Consider the following 20154-nt stretch of genomic DNA (forward strand, 5'->3'; position numbering starts at 1 on the left):
ACGGGATCTTCCTAACCCAGGGATTGAACCCAGGTCTCCCATATTGCAGGTGGATTCTTTACCAACTGAGCCAGCAGGGAAGCCCAGTAGAGGTAACGAATTTTATTATGATTTTATGTCTTTGCTGTCTTTTCAGAAAGACTATTGAATGAGCATTGATTCATTCCATTGTTTTGATCAGGTAATTCTCATCAAGGCATTTGCAACTGATGCATATAAATGCTAACTTTTTTATCCAGCAAAGAGTTGTATTATGGAGTCTGAGCCATTGAATTTGAGAACCAAAAAGGACCAGAGAAATCATTTAGTATAATCCCTTTGTTTTCTTTTTTTTTTTCTTTTTTCTTTCTTTTTTTTAAATTTAAAAATCTTTAATTCTTACATGCGTTCCCAAACATGACCCCCCCCCCCACCTCCCTCCCCACAACATCTCTCCCCATGACCCTCCCCATGCACCAGCCCCAAGCATGCTGCACCCTACGTCAGACATGGACTGGCGATTCAATTCTTACATGATAGTATACATGTTAGAATTCCCATTCTCCCAAATCATCCCACCCTCTCCCTCTCCCTCTGAGTCCAAAAGTCCGTTATACACAGCTGTGTCTTTTTTCCTGTCTTGCATACAGGGTCGTCATTGCCATCTTCCTAAATTCCATATATATGTGTTAGTATACTGTATTGGTGTTTTTCTTTCTGGCTTACTTCACTCTGTATAATTGGCTCCAGTTTCATCCATCTCATCAGAACCGATTCAAATGAATTCTTTTTAACGGCTGAGTAATACTCCATTGTGTATATGTACCACAGCTTTCTTATCCATTCATCTGCTGATGGACATCTAGGTTGTTTCCATGTCCTGGCTATTATAAACAGTGCTGCGATGAACATTGGGGTACATGTGTCTCTTTCAATTCTGGTTTCCTCGGTGTGTATGCCCAGCAGGGGGATTGCTGGGTCATAAGGTAGTTCTATTTGCAATTTTTTAAGGAATCTCCACACTGTTCTCCATAGTGGCTGTACTAGTTTGCATTCCCACCAACAGTGTAGGAGGGTTCCCTTTTCTCCACACCCTCTCCAGCATTTATTGCTTGCAGATTTTTGGATCGCAGCCATTCTGACTGGTGTGAAGTGGTACCTCATTGTGGTTTTGATTTGCATTTCTCTAATAATGAGTGATGTTGAGCATCTTTTCATGTGTCTGTTAGCCATCCGTATGTCTTCTTTGGAGAAATGTCTATTTAGCTCTTTGGCCCATTTTTTGATTGGGTCGTTTATTTTTCTGGAATTGAGCTGCATAAGTTGCTTGTATATTTTTGAGATTAGTTGTTTGTCAGTTGCTTCATTTGCTATTATTTTCTCCCATTCAGAAGGCTGTCTTTTCACCTTGCTTATATTTTCCTTTGTTGTGCAGAAGCTTTTAATTTTAATTAGATCCCATGTGTTTATTTTTGCTTTTATTTCCAGCATTCTGGGAGGTGGATCAGAGAGGATCCTGCTGTGATTTATTTCTGAGAGTGTTTTGCCTATATTCTCCTCTAGGAGTTTTATAGTTTCTGATCTTACATTTAGATCTTTAATCCATTTTGAGTTTATTTTTGTGTACGGTGTTAGAAAGTGATCTAGTTTCACTCTTTTACAAGTGGTTGACCAGTTTTCCCAGCACCACTTGTTAAAGAGATTGTCTTTACTCCATTGTATATTCTTGCCTCCTTTGTCAAAGATAAGGTGTCCATATGTGTGTGGATTTATCTCTGGGCTTTCTATTTTGTTCCATTGATCTATATGTCTGTCTTTGTGCCAGTACCATACTGTCTTGATGACTGTGGCTTTGTAGTAGAGCCTGAAGTCAGGCAAGTTGATTCCTCCAGTTCCATTCTTCTTTCTCAAGATTGCTTTGGCTATTCGAGGTTTTTTGTATTTCCATACAAATCTTGAAATTATTTGTTCTAGTTCTGTGAAAAATGTGGCTGGTAGCTTGACAGGGATTGCATTGAATTTGTAAATTGCTTTGGATAGTATACTCATTTTCACTATATTGATTCTTCCGATCCATGAACATGGTATATTTCTCCATCTATTAGTGTCCTCTTTGATTTCTTTCATCAGTGTTTTATAGTTTTCTATATATAGGTCTTTAGTTTCTTTAGGTAGATATATTCCTAAGTATTTTATTCTTTTCGTTGCAATGGTGAATGGAATTGTTTCCTTAATTTCTTTTTCTACTTTCTCATTATTCGTGTATAGGAATGCAAGGGATTTCTGTGTGTTGATTTTATATCCTGCAACTTTACTATATTCATTGATTAGCTCTAGTAATTTTCTGGTGGAGTCTTTAGGGTTTTCCATGTAGAGGATCATGTCATCTGCAAACAATGAGAGTTTTACTTCTTCTTTTCCAATTTGGATTCCTTTTATTTCTTTTTCTGTTCTGATTGCTGTGGCCAAAACTTCCAGAACTATGTTGAATAGTAGCGGTGAAAGTGGACACCCTTGTCTTGTTCCTGACTTTAGGGGAAATGCTTTCAATTTTTCACCATTGAGGATAATGTTTGCTGTGGGTTTGTCATATATAGCTTTTATTATGTTGAGGTATGTTCCTTCTATTCCTGCTTTCTGGAGAGTTTTTATCATAAATGGATGTTGAATTTTGTCAAAGGCCTTCTCTGCATCTATTGAGATAATCATATGGTTTTTATTTTTCAATTTGTTAATATGGTGAATTACATTGATTGATTTACGGATATTGAAGAATCCTTGCATCCCTGGGATAAAGCCCACTTGGTCATGGTGTATGATCTTTTTAATGTGTTGTTGGATTCTGATTGCTAGAATTTTGTTGAGGATTTTTGCATCTATGTTCATCAGTGATATTGGCCTGTAGTTTTCTTTTTTTGTGACATCTTTGTCAGGTTTTGGTATTAGGGTGATGGTGGCTTCATAGAATGAGTTTGGAAGTTTACCTTCCTCTGCAATTTTCTGGAAGAGTTTGAGGAGGATAGGTGTTAGCTCTTCTCAAAATTTTTGGTAGAATTCAGCTGTGAAGCCGTCTGGACCTGGGCTTTTGTTTGCTGGAAGATTTCTGATTACCGTTTCAATTTCCGTGCTTGTGATGGGTCTGTTAAGATTTTCTATTTCTTCCTGGTTCAGTTTTGGAAAATTGTACTTTTCTAAGAATTTGTCCATTTCTTCCACGTTGTCCATTTTATTGGCATACAACTGCTGATAGTAGTCTCTTATGATCCTTTGTATTTCTGTGTTGTCTGTTGTGATCTCTCCATTTTCATTTCTAATTTTATTGATTTGATTTTTCTCTCTTTGCTTCTTGATGAGTCTGGCTAATGGTTTGTCAATTTTATTTATCCTTTCAAAGAACCAGCTTTTGGCTTTGTTGATTTTTGCTATGGTCTCTTTTGTTTCTTTTGCATTTATTTCTGCCCTAATTTTTAAGATTTCTTTCCTTCTACTCACTCTGGGGTTCTCCAACTCTTCCTTTTCTAGTTGCTTTAGTTGCAGAGTTAGGTTATTTGACTTTTTTCTTGTTTCTTGAGGTATGCCTGTATTGCTATGAACTTTCCTCTTAGCACTGCTTTTATAGTGTCCCACAGGTTTTGGGTTGTTGTGTTTTCATTTTCATTAGTTTCTATGCATATTTTGATTTCTTTTTTTATTTCTTCTGTGATTTGTTGGTTATTCAGAAGTGTGTTGTTTAACCTCCATATGTTGCAATTTTTAATAGTTTTTCTCCTGTAATTGAGATCTGATCTTAATGCATTATGGTCAGAAAAGATGCTTGGAATGATTTCGATTTTTTTGAATTTATCAAGTTTAGATTTATGGCCCAGGATGTGATCTATCCTGGAGAAGGTTCCATGAGCACTTGAAAAAAAGGTGAAATTCATTGTTTTGGGGTGAAATGTCCTGTAGATATCAATTAGGTCTAACTGATCTAATGTATCGTTTAAAGTTTGCGTTTCTTTGTTAATTTTCTGTTTAGTTGATCTGTCCATAGGTGTGAGTGGGGTATTAAAGTCTCCCACTATTATTGTGTTATTGTTGATTTCCCCTTTCATACTTGTTAGCATTTGTCTTACATATTGCGGTGCTCCTATATTGGGTGCGTATATATTTATAATTGTTATATCTTCTGCTTGGATTGTTCCTTTGATCATTATGTAGTGGCCTTCTTTGTCTCTTTTCACAGCCTTTGTTTTAAAGTCTATTTTATCGGATATGAGTATTGCCACTCCTGCTTTCTTTTGGTCTCTATTTGCGTGGTATATCTTTTTCCAGCCCTTCACTTTCAGTCTGTATGTGTCCCTTGTTTTGAGGTGGGTCTCTTGTAAGCAGCATATAGAGGGGTCTTGTTTTTGTATCCATTCGGCCAGTCTTTGTCTTTTGGTTGGGGCGTTCAACCCATTTACGTTTAAGGTAATTATTGATAAGTATGATCCCGTTACCATTTACTTTATTGTTTTGGGTTCGGGTTTATACACCCTTTTCGTGTTTCCTGTCTAGAGAATATCCTTTAGAATTTGTTGGAGAGCTGGTTTGGTGGTGCTGAATTCTCTCAGCTTTTGCTTGTCTGTAAAGCTTTTGATTTCTCCTTCGTATTTGAATGAGATCCTTGCTGGGTACAGTAATCTGGGCTGTAGGTTATTGTCTTTCATCACTTTAAGTATGTCTGGCCATTCCCTCCTGGCCTGAAGAGTTTCTATTGAAAGATCAGCTGTTATCCTTATGGGAATCCCCTTGTGTGTTATTTGTTGTTTTTCCCTTGCTGCTTTTAATATTTGTTCTTTGTGTTTGATCTTTGTTAATTTGATTAATATGTGTCTTGGGGTGTTTCGCCTTGGGTTTATCCTATTTGGAACTCTCTGTGTTTCTTGGACTTGGGTGATTATTTCCTTCCCCATTTTAGGGAAGTTTTCAACTATTATCTCCTCAAGGATTTTCTCATGATCTTTCTTTCTGTCTTCTTCTTCTGGGACTCCTATAATTCGAATGTTGGAGCATTTCATATTGTCCTGGAGGTCTCTGAGATTGTCCTCATTTCTTTTAATTCGTTTTTCTTGTTTCCTCTCTGATTCATTTATTTCTACCATTCTATCTTCTATTTCACTAATCCTATCTTCTGCCTCCGTTATTCTACTAATTGTTGCCTCCAGAGTGTTTCTGATCTCATTTATTGCGTTATTCATTATATTTTGACTCTTTTTTATTTCTTCTAGGTCCTTGTTAAACCTTTCTTGCATCTTCTCAATCTTTGTCTCTAGCCTATTTATCTGTGATTCCATTTTGATTTCAAGATTTTGGATCATTTTCACTATCAATATTCGGAATTCCTTCTCCGGTAGATTCCCTACTTCTTCCTCTTTTGTTTGGTTTGGTGGGCAACTCTCCTGTTCCTTTACCTGCTGAGTATTCCTCTGTCTCTTCATCTTGGTTATAGTGCTGCGTTTGGGGTGGCCTTGTTATATTCTGGTAATTTGTGGGGTTCTCTTTATTATGGAGCTTCCTCACTTTGGGTGGGGTTCTATCAGTGGCTTGTCAAGGTTTCCTGGTTAGGGAGGCTTGTGTTGGAGTTTTGGTGGGTGGAGCTGGGTTTCTTCTCTCTGCAGTGCAGTGGAGTAACCCGTAATGGGTTACGAGACATCAGAGGTTTTGGGATAATTTTGAGCTGCCTGTATATTGAAGCTCAGGGGAGTGTTCCTGTGTTGCTGGAGAATTTGCGTGGTATGTCTTGTTTTGGAACTTGTTGGCCCTTGGGTGGAGCTTGGTTTCAGTGTAGGTATGAAGGCATTAGATGGGCTCCTATTGCTTAATGTTCCCTGAGTTCAAGAGTTCTCTAATGTTTTCAGGCTTTGGATTTAAGCCTCCTGCTTCTGGTTTTCAGTTTTATTTTTACAGTAGCCTCTAGACTTCTCCATCTATACAGCACCGATGATAAAACATCTAGGTTAAAGATGAAAAGTTTCTCCACATTGAGGGACACTCAGAGAGGTTCACTGGGTTATAAGGAGAAGAGAAGATGGAGGAGGTAGTTAGAGGTAACTGGAATGAGATGCGGTGAGATCAAAAGAGAAGAGAGCAAGCTAGCCAGTAGTCACTTCCTTATGTGCGCTCTATAGTCTGGACCGCTCAGAGGTATTTACAGAGTTATACGGGGAAGAGGAGAGGGAGGAAGTAGACAGAGGTGACCAGGAGGATCAGAGAGAGAAATGAGTAGGAGAGAGACAAATCCTGCCAGTAACCTGTTCCTTAGGTGTTCCCCACCGTCTGGAACACACAGAGATTCACAGAGTTGGATAGAGGAGAGATGGGGGAGAAAAGAGACATAGGCCACCTGGTGGAGAAAAAGGAGAGTCCAGAGGAGGAGAGAGTGGTCAAGCCAGTAATCTCGCTCTCAGGTAAACTGGGGTAGTGAAGTTTGGGTTTTTAAATGTACAAAATTGGCAATAAACACCTAAGAGCAAAGATTAAAAATCTAGAGTAGAGGTTGGATTTTCAAAGATACAATATTAAAGAGAAGCAGAAGGAAAAAGGAAGAAAGAAAAAAAAAAAGAAAGAAAAAGAATTATTAAAAAACAAACAAACAGACAGACAAACAATCAAAAAAAAAACAAACCATCAACAACCATCCAAAGACTATATATGGTGTTTGCCTTAAAAAAAAAAGTCTTTAAAAAAAAAATAGTAATAATAGGTTATAGAAATAAAAATTAGAGGAGAAATAGAATACTTAACAATTAAAAAAAAGTTAGAAAAAAAAGCAAAAAAAAAAAAAGGAATGATTTTAAAAATATTAAAAATATATATCTGTCCCTTTCTGGTGTTATGGGCCGTGTGGGATCACTTCCAAGGTGGTTCCCTCTGATTAACTTCTTCTGTTTGCTGGTTTTTTAGGCTCACTAGTTCAGTCGCGCTGTGGGGAGGGGGGATGCTGCAAACAAATAGCACTGTCGTGTGCACACAGTATCTCTGCCCCGCTTGACCTGTCCTTTCTCGCGGCGCACAAACCGCTCCGGTTCTAGGATGCTCAGCTGGGAACCGTCTGGGGCCGGCCCTAGGCTGCGTGCACTTCCCCGGTCCAAGCCGCTCAGGTTCGGCGCTCAGGCAGCCCTCAGAGGCACAGATTCGGCTGGAACTGCGCTTTGTGCCCTTCCCAGGTCCGAGTAGCTCAGGAGTTTGGCGAGCGCGATCGCCGCGGCTTGTCACCTTTTCTGCCGCTGCTGCTCAGCTTTCTGGGTGGACCACTGGCGCACCCCGTGAGGCAGATTGTGACTGTCCAGCACCCCCAGAAGTCTTAGCAAAGGAGCCTGCTTGCAGTTAGGTACGTAAAGTCTCTCCGGGTCTGCAATTGCCCCTTTCCAGTCCTTACGGCTCTGGCTGCCTGTCCCCGGCGGGGGATGGTCTGCAGCCGGCTTTTTCCGTTCCGTCCTTTGTTCTGTGCTCTGTCCTGGCGGTGTCTTATGTTCGAGCTTTTCGCGTGGTAGCTATCCCACAGTCTGATTTGCTAGCCCAAGTTAGTTCGTTCTGGTTGCGCGTGGGGCGTTCCTGCCCGATTCTTACAAAGCTCTGCAGCCCGCGCCTCCAGCGTGTCCCTGCCCTGCCCCCACTTCCCAATGGCGGATGCAGGCGTCTGTGCTGCTTTTCCGCTGGGGGAGTTACTGTTGGGCTTGTAATCTGTTGGTTTTAATTATTTATCTATTTTTCCTTCCTGTTATGTTGCCCTCTGTGTTTCCAAGGCTCGCCACAGACTCGGCAGGGAGAGTGTTTCCTGGTGTTTGGAAACCTCTCTTCTTAAAATTCCCTTCCCGGGACGGGCTTCCCCTCCCGGGACGGAGCTCCCTCCCCACCTCCTTTGTCTCCTTTTTCGTCTTTTATATTTTATCCTACCTGTTTTTGAAGACAATGGTCTGCTTTTCTGGTTGCCTGATGTCCTCTGCCAGCCTACAGAAGTTGTTTTGTGAAGTTTGCTCAGCGTTGAAATGTTCTTTTGAGGAATTTGTAAGGGAGAAAGTGATCTTCCCGTCCTATTCCTCCGCCATCTTTCCTTACTGTTTCAATCCCTTTGTTTTAGTTTTGAAAAAATACAAGTGCAAAGAGTCCAGGCTTTTAAGAGCATGCTGAAAACATTGAAGAAATCTAGCACCATATAGGATATGGAGTCATACCTCGCACGTTTGGATTCTGGCATTGCCACTTTCTGGCTTGAGGGGAAGTCACTTGGTAAAGGGGGGGTATTCATAGTACCATAAAGGTTGATGTAGGCTAATTGAGATAGTCCATGTAAACCTCTTAGCATAATGGCTAGCTTGTAAATGCTTGATGAAGGCTAGGTATTGTTATTGTTGTTATTGTGCTGCTAATGATGCTGTGGTTTCTGTAGAATGGAAGCCACTCTTTAGACCAGAAGTGATAACTGAAGCCCTAGAGGCTAAACACGTGTTCTGTGTTTTGTAATGTGTTTGGTTACCTCATGCAGTATTGTTATTGTTTTATTGAGCCAACATTTAAAAGTTGGAAATGTTACACAAAAATCTTGATTTTCTATCTTTTCTTTTTTCTGATTAAGTGAGAAGATGGTTACCTCTTATTTCCCTGATGACAGTATCAGCAGCTAGAGTTCAGGAGCCCATGCCCTGTGACCTCACTAGTGTGACACACTCTCTGGCTGTCACACACCCTAAAACCGTGTGCATATCCTGCCTGCTTCTTTCACGTCACTGGCTCCTGTAGGCATTGAGTTCTGTTTCGACTGCCATTGGCTTGCTCTCAACCTTGGTCCTTTTTGGGTCATGATTCCACATTTGGGAGACTATTGACTTACCTGTATGTTGGACTCAACTCCAGGGCCCTAATGGGGCCTGGGAGTATAGACTTTTTAAAAGTTCCTGTGGTGATTTTAATGTGTACCCAGGATTGAAAACAGGGAGTTCCATAATTTCTTAGGTTATGACAATCTCAGGATCCTCAGCTCCATGATTTGAAGCCATAATTCATGTGTCCTTAATAAATGTAAAAGAAGTGAAGTTATAATTAAGAAAAGGAAAAGAGATTCTAACCTGTTTCTTTTATTGTACAAGGTAGTAGGAATATCTATCTGTTTTGTTTACCCTTAAGGGCGATACGGTTAGGGCTCCAAAATCACTGCAGATGGTGATTGAAGCTATGAAATTAAAAGATGCTTACTCCTTGGAAGGAAAGTTATGACTGACCTAGATAGCACATTAAAAAGCAGAGATATTACTTTGCCAACAAAGGTCTGTCTAGTCAAGGCTATGGTTTTTCCAGTGGTCATATGTGGATGTGAGTGTTGGACTGTGAAGAAAGCTTAGCGCCGAAGAATTGATGCTTTTGAACTGTGGTGTTGGAGAAGACTCTTGCGAGTCCCTTGGACTGCAAGGAGATCCAACCAGTCCATTCTAAAGGAGAGCAGCCCTGGGTGTTCTTTGGAAGGACTGATGCTAAAGCTGAAACTCCAATACTTTGGCCACCTCATGCGAAGAGTTGACTCATTGGAAAAGACTCTGATGCTGGGAGGGATTGCGGGCAGGAGGAGAAGGGGAAAACAGAGGATGAGATGGCTGGATGGCATCACTGACTCAATGCACATGAGTTTGGGTGAACTGGAGTTGGTGATGGACAGGGAGGCCTAGCGTGCTGTGATCGATGGGGTCGCAAAGAGTCGGACATGACTGTACAACTAAACTGAACTGAACTAAACTGAAAGGGAAATAGAGAATTTAGGAAATACTTTGTTAAATTGGGGCTGAGAATGATCTATTTTGGTATCATATGTGGATCAAATTAATCTTGATAATGGCCAAATCACCATTTGTCTTATGCACATGGCTTTAGGAAGATGCTTGCCTTCTTTGAGCCTAATGATTTGGTTCCGTGTTTTCCAGACCCACACATGTGTGGTTGTGTGAATGGCTGGGGTAGGCTGTGGAAAGAAGGGTAAAACTGGCAGAATTCATGCATTTTGGTATGCCAGTGGCCTTTTGATAACCCAGATTACTTTGGAACTTACTTGTAAGGCTGACTTTATTTTTGTACTCTGAAAGTGTAAGAACTTCTTGCAAGGACTTGGATATTTTAAGGAGGTTACACTGCTTTTGTTTTTCCGGGTAAGGAGTCTGTTCTGTTTGCAGATTTCTGTGTGCTCATTCCATGCCCAGGAATCTGTTGCAGATGCGGTGACTTCATTTTGAGTTCAGTTTAGGCCCCAAATTGAGCTGAAATAAATGATGATGCAAGTTACAGAAACTGCATCTCCAAGCACACTAGTTTTTTCCCTTTCAAAATATCCTTCGGCGCCAGTTCACATTACAAACTAATGATCTGAAAACATTCCTCCTAGAGCGCAAGAGTTGTGAGTGCAAAAATATGTCTTAAATCACTAAGTGTCCTTTCTTACCCTGAAACTTTTAAATGCCTCTGAAAAACCACACAGGACTTAAGGTCAGGCCTAAGAGTTGAATGATAGCCAATAGACTTGACCACAGTCAATGTAGTTAGTTCTGTTTGAAGGAAGATATGAAAGTTTTTTCTTCAGAGTTTCTCCTCCTTTCTAGCCCTTCATCTGTCCCAGTGTATTTGGTTGTCTTGCTAAAGGAAGTGAAATCTTGTCTGTGTTAAAGTAGTTATCACCATGTAAAGTTACGTACATTTCTTTAGTTAGTTTCTCGAGTATGCTTTCACTGGTTGACTCTTCTATTTATTTTTATAATAGTTATATGCCAGAATGCTTATGAGATTCATTTTCTTTCCAAGAGTGTTAAAAGGGTCATTAATCCTATTAAAAATATTTCCCTGGAAAAAATTAAACTATAGCCTTTTTGAGGAAATTCACATTACTGCTTCAGGTGCTTGGAAAACAGTTGGAAACTGTTAATATTGTAGAATAATTCTCACTCCAGTACATTTATATTGACTATGTTTTGCAGTTTGTTTTTTCTTTAAGCAGCTCTGGTTTTTATTATCATGGTGCATATTTGATGATAAATACTGTGTTTTACCAAAATGTTTAAAGAGATATATTGCTTATTAATTTTAAGCAGACATTTATAATTTAATTCTTCAGTTTAAGAAAGTTAAGACCGAGTTTAAGATTTGTATAAGAAAACTGGTGTGCACATTTTGAGTTTGCTCATTATCAGTGAAGACATTATTATATTCTTTACATTATTGTGGGTAAAGATAAGAGGCTGACTTTCAATCTTTGCTATTTCAGTTTCTTTGTGAATATAATTAATTGATACCAGACTGTGTGTCTAAAGGAAAAAAATGCTTCTTCCTCCTTATTATGTTTCTATCATTGTTTAGGTTACAAAAACACAGATATAAATAATTATATTTGATTTTCTGTTAATGCATTCATTCATTTATTCATTCAACAATCCTCTGAGTGTCTTATTGTCTGAATTTCTTGTTTTAGATGCTAAGGATTCAAAAACATTTAAGATATAGTTTGTGTTCTCAAGCACTCATCGTCTCCCACACATATACACACACACACTCACACCATTATTGTCTTTTTGTGTGTGTGCTTCAGAGTAAATGATTAATTTCCATTAAGGTTGCCAGTTTTACCAATTTCAGCTTAAAATGCTTTGGAAATGGAAATGAATCTACTGTAATTTTATGATTAACTCTTAAATAAGACTTTGCTTTTCATTCTCCCATTTCATTCTTTAAATACCTAGGATCCAGATTCCCAAGTGATTTTGTCAGTTTCTCTATTATCATATAATAACATCTTTCTACTCACTGCCATATTTATGTACTTAAACCAGTTGAGATCAAAGATTTTGTTTCTGATTTTGATGTGTTCTTGTTTTCTTTATGCCATTCTCATTTCCCTTCCAACACTTCATGCTTTTAGCCTTTTATTGTTATTTCAACATATATTTGACAAAAAAAAAAACAACAACCTTGTCAACTCAACCTGCCTTTTCCCCTTCATGCTTGTTAATATTTGAATGAAACTCCCCCTTAAGTAGAATATTATATGTCTGAATGTTCTGGACAAATGGCCACACCTGTGACTTTATAATCAGGTTGTGATCTAGTCTTTCGATTGTCTCAAAATTTTAGTCTCAAAATCTCTAAATATGTTTCAGTTTTTCTTAGGTTCTAATACTCTTAATAATCATGAGAGGGTTTGACCTTCCCTTATTGATAAGCAGCTAACATTTATTAAGTACTAGGTATTATGCTTGGCACTTTACCTGGATCATCTCAAACTTTGTAATAACCTAGTAAATTTCTTTTTTTCCATTGTAATTTAAAAAATTTTTATTATTCTCTATTTACAGATGAGAAAACCAAGGCTTAAGTTTAAGTTAATTGCTGTTATGGACTAAACTATGTCCCTTCAAAATTTATCTGTTGCAGCCCTAACTGGTAAGGTGACTGGGTTCGGAGACAGGGCCTTTTAAGAAGTAATGAAGACTACACGAGGTCGTGAGGTGGGGTCCTAGTTCAGTATGACTGGTGTCCTCCTGAAAAGAGAGCTGCAGCAGGGATGCATGCACACAGAGGAAAGACCACAGGAGGCCACTGCAAGAGGGCAGCCTTTTGCAAGCTAAGGTGAGGGGACCTTACCTTAGGAGAAAAGGTAACCGGCACACACCTTGATCTTGGACTTCTAGAATCCAGAAGTGTGGGAAAATAAATTTGTGTTGTTTCACACCACCTAGTCTGTGGTGTTTTGTAAAGGCAGCCCTAACAGAATTACCTAAGGTCCTGTAACTATTTAGTGATGGCATTGGAATATGGGCCTAGTCATCGTAGCTCTAAAGCCATACCCTGAGCCATTTCACTTTTCTGCCTTCCACATAGCAAGTGGGCAATTCTCGAGATCTGGGGAGTCCCTGGCATGTGGGTAATGTGAGTCATGGGAATGGATGTGCTTTCTCAAAATATAATTACTCTGTCTGCTCCAGAGTGTAAGCTCCATGAGGTCTAGTTGCTTGAGGGTTTTGTTCTTTATTATTATTTTTGTGTCTAAAGCAGTGACTGGTAATGTAGAATAAATTGATGCTTAATAAATATTTGTCGAATAAATGAAACAAAAAGAACATATGAGAATGCAGGATGGCAGAAAGATGGACAGGAGGTCCTCAGACCAGACCCTAAAGGACACCCACATGTAATGGCTAGGCACAGAAAGAAGAGCCTGCAAAAGATGCCCTGATGTCATGATGCCCTGAATCTGGAGTTGATATACTAGCTAATTGAGAGCCATAGTGGAATTTGAGTGCGTGCGCACACACACACACACACACACACACAAAGTGATTTTGAAAACACAGGCAAAGAGGGAGAGAAGCAACTAGAGTCAGGGAGACTAGCTTAGCCAGGAGGCTGAGCAGAAACACATATATGGTGGTACAGACTCCATTAGGGCCGTGGAGGAGGAAATAGAAAGGAAATAGGGCCAGTGAGACTCTGCAAGTGAGGAAGTGCAGCCCTTGGTAACAGGTGACTGACAGGATTAGGGAGAAGCAGCAGCCAAAGATGAATCACAAGCGTCCTGCCTGGAGATTCCAAGGCCCACCGAGGCCAACTTGTTCACAGTTCTCATTTCAGGAGCCTTTTCTTTTTTTTTCCCTTACTGAGTGTATATTCTGTCAAAGAGCTTAGAATCTTGGGCTGGGATTTGGTTTACACTTCTGGACTGATAAACTTCGAGTTGTCACTTCAGCCAAAGGGATATGTATCACCACTCACACTTGACAACTTCTAAAAAAAGGTAATTAAAAATGAAACTGGTGGCAGCACGTAAAACAACACGTTTCCAAAGATGACATATCCTTTTGGTCCCCAAAGCTATCTTGAATTTGATTGTTAGCGATGCATCTTTAGACTTCCACAGGGAGACGAAGCGTCTTTTCCCCATCTGAAGTATGAATTTAAAATCTGCCATTGACAAATACCTCAGAGAAAAATAGAGAAAGCAGCTGGCCCTCTTACCAATTTCAGAGCAGGAAAGGAATTTCAGTAAAGCATAAAAATAGCTTTCTCTCATAAAAGAAAGCACGACAACAAAACATAATCCTTGCTGCATAGCCTTTTGCAGTTGTTTTCTGTCGAGTATTAGAGACCAGCGGGCTTAGCGTTGTTTTGACACCCTCACCACGGCAGATTGCCCGCCAGCGGAAGTTGGAAATGAACTGACCAGCTTTATGCTTCCAGGTGGCACTTAAGCCACTTTTTCTGTGCTGTTGTTATCAGTCATTTAATTCCCTACTGAATATTGAGTGGTGTTTTTAGTTCACAGGCCATTTGCAGTGTCCTTCTGTTTCCTTTTTCACACAAGCCACACTAAAAAAAAAAAAAGGCAACTTGGGACGCACATTTACAAATGTGAATTTAACAGTAAAGTGCATTGTTGAAAATAACACAGCAAGTAGTAATAAACTTGATTTAAATTAGGATGTAGACCACTGGGATGTTAACTTCAAGAGAAAATTGTAGAAGGCATCAAATGAGGATTTGCTAATAAAAGCAAGTAGGCAATTAAAAAAAATCCACCAATTAATCTGGCATCCAAACGGAGAGAATAAGGATTAATTGATTGATTTTTGTTTTGAGGCGGGGTTATTGGTCTGTCTAGTCAAGGCTATGGTTTTTCCAGTGGTCATGTATGGATGTGAGAGTTGAACTATATAAGAAAGCTGAGCGCCAAAGAATTGATGCTTTTGAACTGTGGTGTTGGAGAAGACTCTTGAGAGTCACTTGGACTGCAAGGAGATCCAACCAGTCCATCCCAAAGATCAGTCCTGGGTGTTTATTGGAAGGACTGATGTTGAAGCTGAAACTGCAATACTTTGGCTACCTGATGCGAAGAGCTGACTCATTTGAAAAGACCCTGATGCTGGGAAAGATTGAGGGCAGGAGGAGAAGGGGATGACAGAGGATGAGATGGTTGCATGGCATCACCGACTCAATGGACATGGGTTTGTGTGGACTATGGGAGTTGGTGATGGACAGGGAGGCCTGGCGTGCTGCGGTTCATGGGGTCACAAAGAGTCAGACATGACTGAGTGACTGAACTGAACTGATTGCTGAAAAGACTAAAAGGAGAAGAAAAAAACTCATGATTTTATATCTGTCATACATTTAGTGACTGCCTGTATGTGACATATTTATCACAGCATAGCATCAAATATCAGATAAACACCGAAGGAGAAAAAGAGTATTGGATGAAGTGAGCTACTTTATAGCAGAGTCCAGTGGAAGAAATAGCATCAGCTGCTGAACCTATTTCTCTTTGGGGGTACATCGGCAAATGGTAATTAAGCAGTTTTCATTTGTTTCTCGTTTTCTTTTGTCATCACTAAATCACTACACTTAGGGAGAAATTGACAAATTCTGAAACACAGAAAACTGCTGGTTCAGTTGCAGAAGGGAGTCCAACCCCCACCAAACTATGATGGATTTTGAGCTGATCAAGCCATTTTGCTTTAGATATATTAGCATAAATCTTCAGCTGCAGTTGTTACAATTCATATTCATTCTGCACAGGAATATTTGGTCCATAGATAGTCATTTGTTTTCTGTGTCTGCTGCAGTTTAGGTGTAATTGGATAAGGAAAGAAAATGTATGTAAGTATTTACAACATTTTGAATTACAATCATTAAATTATTTTTGGCAGTGTTTTTGACATGTATTTTCTTATAGTAAATATCTTTTCTAGTGTGTTTTCTCAGTAAAACACACAAAAGATATGATGTGAAGTTTTAAATCTGGTTTATGTCCTAATAAATGAGTCATTTTCTTTCTCTTTTTATAACTTCTCCACACACACACACATATATATATTATTTAGCATATTTTATATGTATGCATAAATTAGAGGGGTGTACTGCTACGGCTACTGCTAAGTCACTTCAGTCGTGTCCGACTCTGTGTGACCCCATAGATGGCAGCCCACCTGGCTCCGCCGTCCCTGGGATTCTCCAGGCAAGAACACTGGAGTGGGTTGCCATTTCCTTCTCCAATGCATGAAACTGAAACGTGAAAGTCAAGTCGCTCAGTTGTGTCCAACTCTTAGTGACCCCACGGACTGCAGCCTACCAGGCTCTTCTGTCCATGGGATTTTCCAGGCAAGAGTACTGGAGTGGGGTGCCATTGCCTTCTCCAAGAAGGGTGTACTTTCTTGGGTAAATTGAATTTTGAACTTTTTCAAAACACAAGCAAAGAATTACTGGTAGCCAAAGAACTTTTTTTTTTTTTTGGTTGCACTGGGTCTTTGCTGCTGCACATGGGTTTTCTCTAGCTGTGGAATTGGGGTGCGAGGTCTTCTCATTAGGGGGGCTTCTCTTGTCGCGTATCATTGGCTCTAGATGTACGTGCTCGGAAGTTGTGGCACGTGGGCTTAGTTGCTTTGCAGCATGTGGAATATTCCCAGACCAGGGATCGAACCCATCTCCCCTGCATTGGCAGGTGGATTCTTAACCACTGGACCACCAGGGAAATCCCCAAAGAAACTTTCAAGATGTTTTCTATCATCCTTTAAGTAGCCAATTTAAACAGTATGAAGTGCATGTGCATTTGTTTGGAGTGCTGAGGAAGACTTGGCACCCTCCTCCGGTATTCTTGCCTGGGAAATCCCATGGACGGAGAAGCCTGGCAGGCTACAGTCCAGAGGGTTGCAAAGAGTCGGACACGCTGAAGCGACTTAGCACACATGCACGCATTTTTAAGAAATCATTGTTGTCAATGTATTGCTATACTTGATGGAAAAAACTTAATTACTAGACTTGAAACTGAGGTGGTCGCAAGACTGTGTCCTTTCATTCAGTGAGTGGGTACATATTCACATCCGGATGGTTTTAGCAAAATGTTCTTTCAGGCATGGAACAATAATATTTTCTTTGAAATGGTCCACTAAACCCAAAGGGATACAAACAGGAAACTGTATTTTAACCAAACTTTTCTTATATGAAAATCAAACCGCAGTCGGTCTAGTATGACATTTTTTGTCTTTTTCTCCTTCCTATTTGGATGTGTCCCAGATGGGATAGCTTGAGGTGACGCTAGTTAGCTCACTCTTTTTGCAGCCCATTGCTCTCTTAGCACACTGAGGAACCGCTGGACCATTTTCGCGTGCTTTCTGGATGTAGCTTCTTTTGTTCTAGTTTTTGTGGTGTGCAAATCACTGATTAGAAAAAAAGGGTTGTGAACCAAGTACCATTTTTTCCCCACCTTCTCTAAATCTTGCTTTGTGTGACTTGTAGCCACTCATCTAATTTCTGAGTACTGATTCTAGTTCCTAATTGTGGTATCAATCCAGTTTTTCTTGCTAATGTTGAGGCCAGTTTTGTATTGACTGTGTTCCTGCTGTAATTCAGGCATTGAGTTGGAATCTGGGAATACAAGATAAATGAGACAGAAATATGTCATTCTTACTAATTTCTGTGTCCTGGGTGTTCCAAGTGCTCTAGATGTATGAAAAAGCAATAGCAATCTGTATATTTGTAGACATTATAGTTATAGATTGGGGAGCCAATACTCACTACTCTTTACATAGTGCTGATTAAACAGTATCCAGAATATTGCCTTTGGTTTTGGAGTCTCAATTTTCAGTTGAATAAACACTTAATATGAGTTAAGAAAAGAGCAGTAAGAATGTTTAGAAACAGTGGATTTTCAGACTTTTCTTTTGTTTTTTTGCTTTAAGTTTTTTTTTGTTTTTTTTTTTACATTCAAGGATGTCTTGGAGTACTCTGAAAAAAATCGAGAGTGTGAAAGACATGTATAATTTATCTCTGTGTTTGCATTGCTCTCACACACCAATGTATGAGTCCTATGTTATTACAAATTTGTACAGGAGAGGTTATTCTACCTCATAAAGTTTGAAAACTTGTAGGAAGCCTTTATTTATGAAGGAGACAGAAAAAAAATTACTCCAGCTTTCTCCAACCTGTGTGAGTGAAAGAGATTGTCTTAGTAGATGCATCTCTGTGTAGGCAGGCAGAAGGGCATGATCTCAGAGTGAAGGGACGTTTCTTAGGTTGGCAGGATTTAGTTTTATGGGGAACTTAGTATACTGCCCTTGTGTTTCTTATTTTGTCGTAGGTAGGATGAGTGTAATGGAAAGGATGCTATTCTAGTATAGGATTCAGAAGACCGGATGCTGGCATTCATTAATCCTCTGAGGTTACTCTCTCTGAATCTGTAAATCAGGGTAACCCTGTCTGCTTGGTGTCTCATATGGTTGTGGAGATAATCAGATGAAATGCGCATGAAGATACTTGGTAAATTTTAAAGATTTACTCTCAAGTATTATGAGTATGCAGACTGTAATTTAAAAGAGGAACATCAAGGTTAAATGTTAAAGAAATCTTGACTTTACAATATAAAAAATGTAAAATACTACCTATGGTATTTTATATTTTTATAAGATGTCATGTATTTCAGTATTGTTTCCCACACTTCTTCACTGAGGTAGCTAAAGCCAACTGTGCACAGTATGTATTGCGTAGTGTCAACAGTGTGTATTACATAGTGTAACACTGTACGGTGCAGGGAATAATCCTACACTGGCCTCTGGTGGATGGACTAAATAATATGTCTACATAGATCCTTCAGGCAAAGGTGTGTTTATGTGCTTTGATAAAGACAGGCATCAGAAACCTCTAATTATAAGTTTTTTAGATACTGCTCCATGGAATCTTTACTTGGGACTCTCACCTGAAGTATATGTAAAGATCACCTGGGAGAGGGTTATTAAAATGCAGGTTCCTGGGGACCAATCTCCCAACTCTGATCTATCAGTTCTAATGTGCAGGCCGGGAGCCTTGACTTTCAGACCAGCTTTGATAAACACTCTAAATGAGATTAAGGAAGGGTGTGGGAAGATGGACGAATTCCTCAGAATTCTTGGCTTTTATATATATAGTATTTCTCTAGGAATAGTTTCACAGCTTTCATGAAATTGTCTACACTTTATCCAAAGGGCAAGGACAATTATTGTACTTTAAATATAACTTTTAATTTAATGCCACCATTTTATATTATTTAAAAGATACTTTGACAGTGAAAAAGCATGGCAGGTTACAGGAATGATTAAAAAATTTTTTTAAATTGTTTTAAACTGAAATATAGTAGATTTATAATGTGTTAATTTCTGCTGTGTAGCAGAATGACTCAGTTAGACACATATACATGTTCTTTTCCATTATGGTTTATCTCAGGATGTTGGAATAAAGTTCCCTGTGCTATACAGGAAGACCTTGCTGTTTATAGAAGACCATTCTATATATAATCCTTTGCATCTACTAACCCCAAACTCCCAGTCCATCCCTCACCCGTCCCCCTCTCCTCGGCAATCATGTCTGCTCTCTGTGTTTGTGAGTCTGTTTCTGTTTTATAGATGGGTTCATCTGTGCCATATTTCAGATTCTACATACAAATGGTATCATATGGTATTTGCCTTTCTCTTTCTGACTTGCTTCAGTTTGTATGATAATGTCTAGTTGCAAAAAGATATGGGACAATTCACGAATTTTGTATGACATCTTTGCTCCAGGGCCATGCGGATCTTCTCTTATTCAATAGCTGACCTTCTATTACTTCAGTTTTAGTACACGTGCTACCAAAGCGAGCACTATAGGAATGGTCTTGCTTTGATCCTGCCCACCTGATACAGAGGCGAAGATACGATCGCTTACAGAATTTTAGGGTGGTTTTTGGTTCAGCGTAAATTCTGTCCCAACTCTGAAGGATTATAGTGCTTATATCTGTAGGCCAAAGTTACCCAATCACGGAGAAATCTCCTCTCTACTTCTGTTGCTACCAGAAGCGTGTTTGAGTATTTTATCATTAGCGAGTGCATAGGCAGGAGACTTGGGAGGCCACTCGGGCTATGAAGGCATCTTGTTATGTGTATTTCTAGGAAATGCCCCACCAATAGTTCTGTACTTTTGGTAACTTTTCTGCTCTGTATTTCATACATGAAGCTTCTTGGTAAGTTTTAAAAATTTAGTCAAGCATAACATTTTATGATTGGGGTAACTATGATTTATAAGAGGGCCCATCCATAAAGAACAGACCCAGTGGACACAGTGTGGGAAGGAGAGGGTGGGATGAGTTGAGAGAGCAGCACTGAAATGTAGACACCACATGTGTTAAAT

At 39.5% G+C, this 20154-nt stretch overlaps 1 protein-coding gene across 5 annotated transcripts in view; it reads left to right on the plus strand.

Moving 5' to 3' along the window:
• Nucleotides 1-20154, plus strand: part of IFTAP (intraflagellar transport associated protein) — a 79208-nt gene that overhangs the window by 19579 nt on the left and 39475 nt on the right. Inside the window, exon 1 of one of the 5 annotated variants that reach the window (XM_069555160.1) lies at nucleotides 12414-12600. The exons of the other annotated variants lie outside the window; for them this stretch is intronic. The gene's annotated coding sequence lies outside the window, so the exon portion shown is untranslated. Of the gene's footprint in view, nucleotides 1-12413; nucleotides 12601-20154 lie in introns of those variants that run through there. 5 annotated transcript variants of the gene reach the window in all.

Source organism: Ovis canadensis, chromosome 15 (assembly GCF_042477335.2).
Source record: "Ovis canadensis isolate MfBH-ARS-UI-01 breed Bighorn chromosome 15, ARS-UI_OviCan_v2, whole genome shotgun sequence".
NCBI classification, from domain to species: Eukaryota; Metazoa; Chordata; class Mammalia; order Artiodactyla; family Bovidae; genus Ovis; species Ovis canadensis.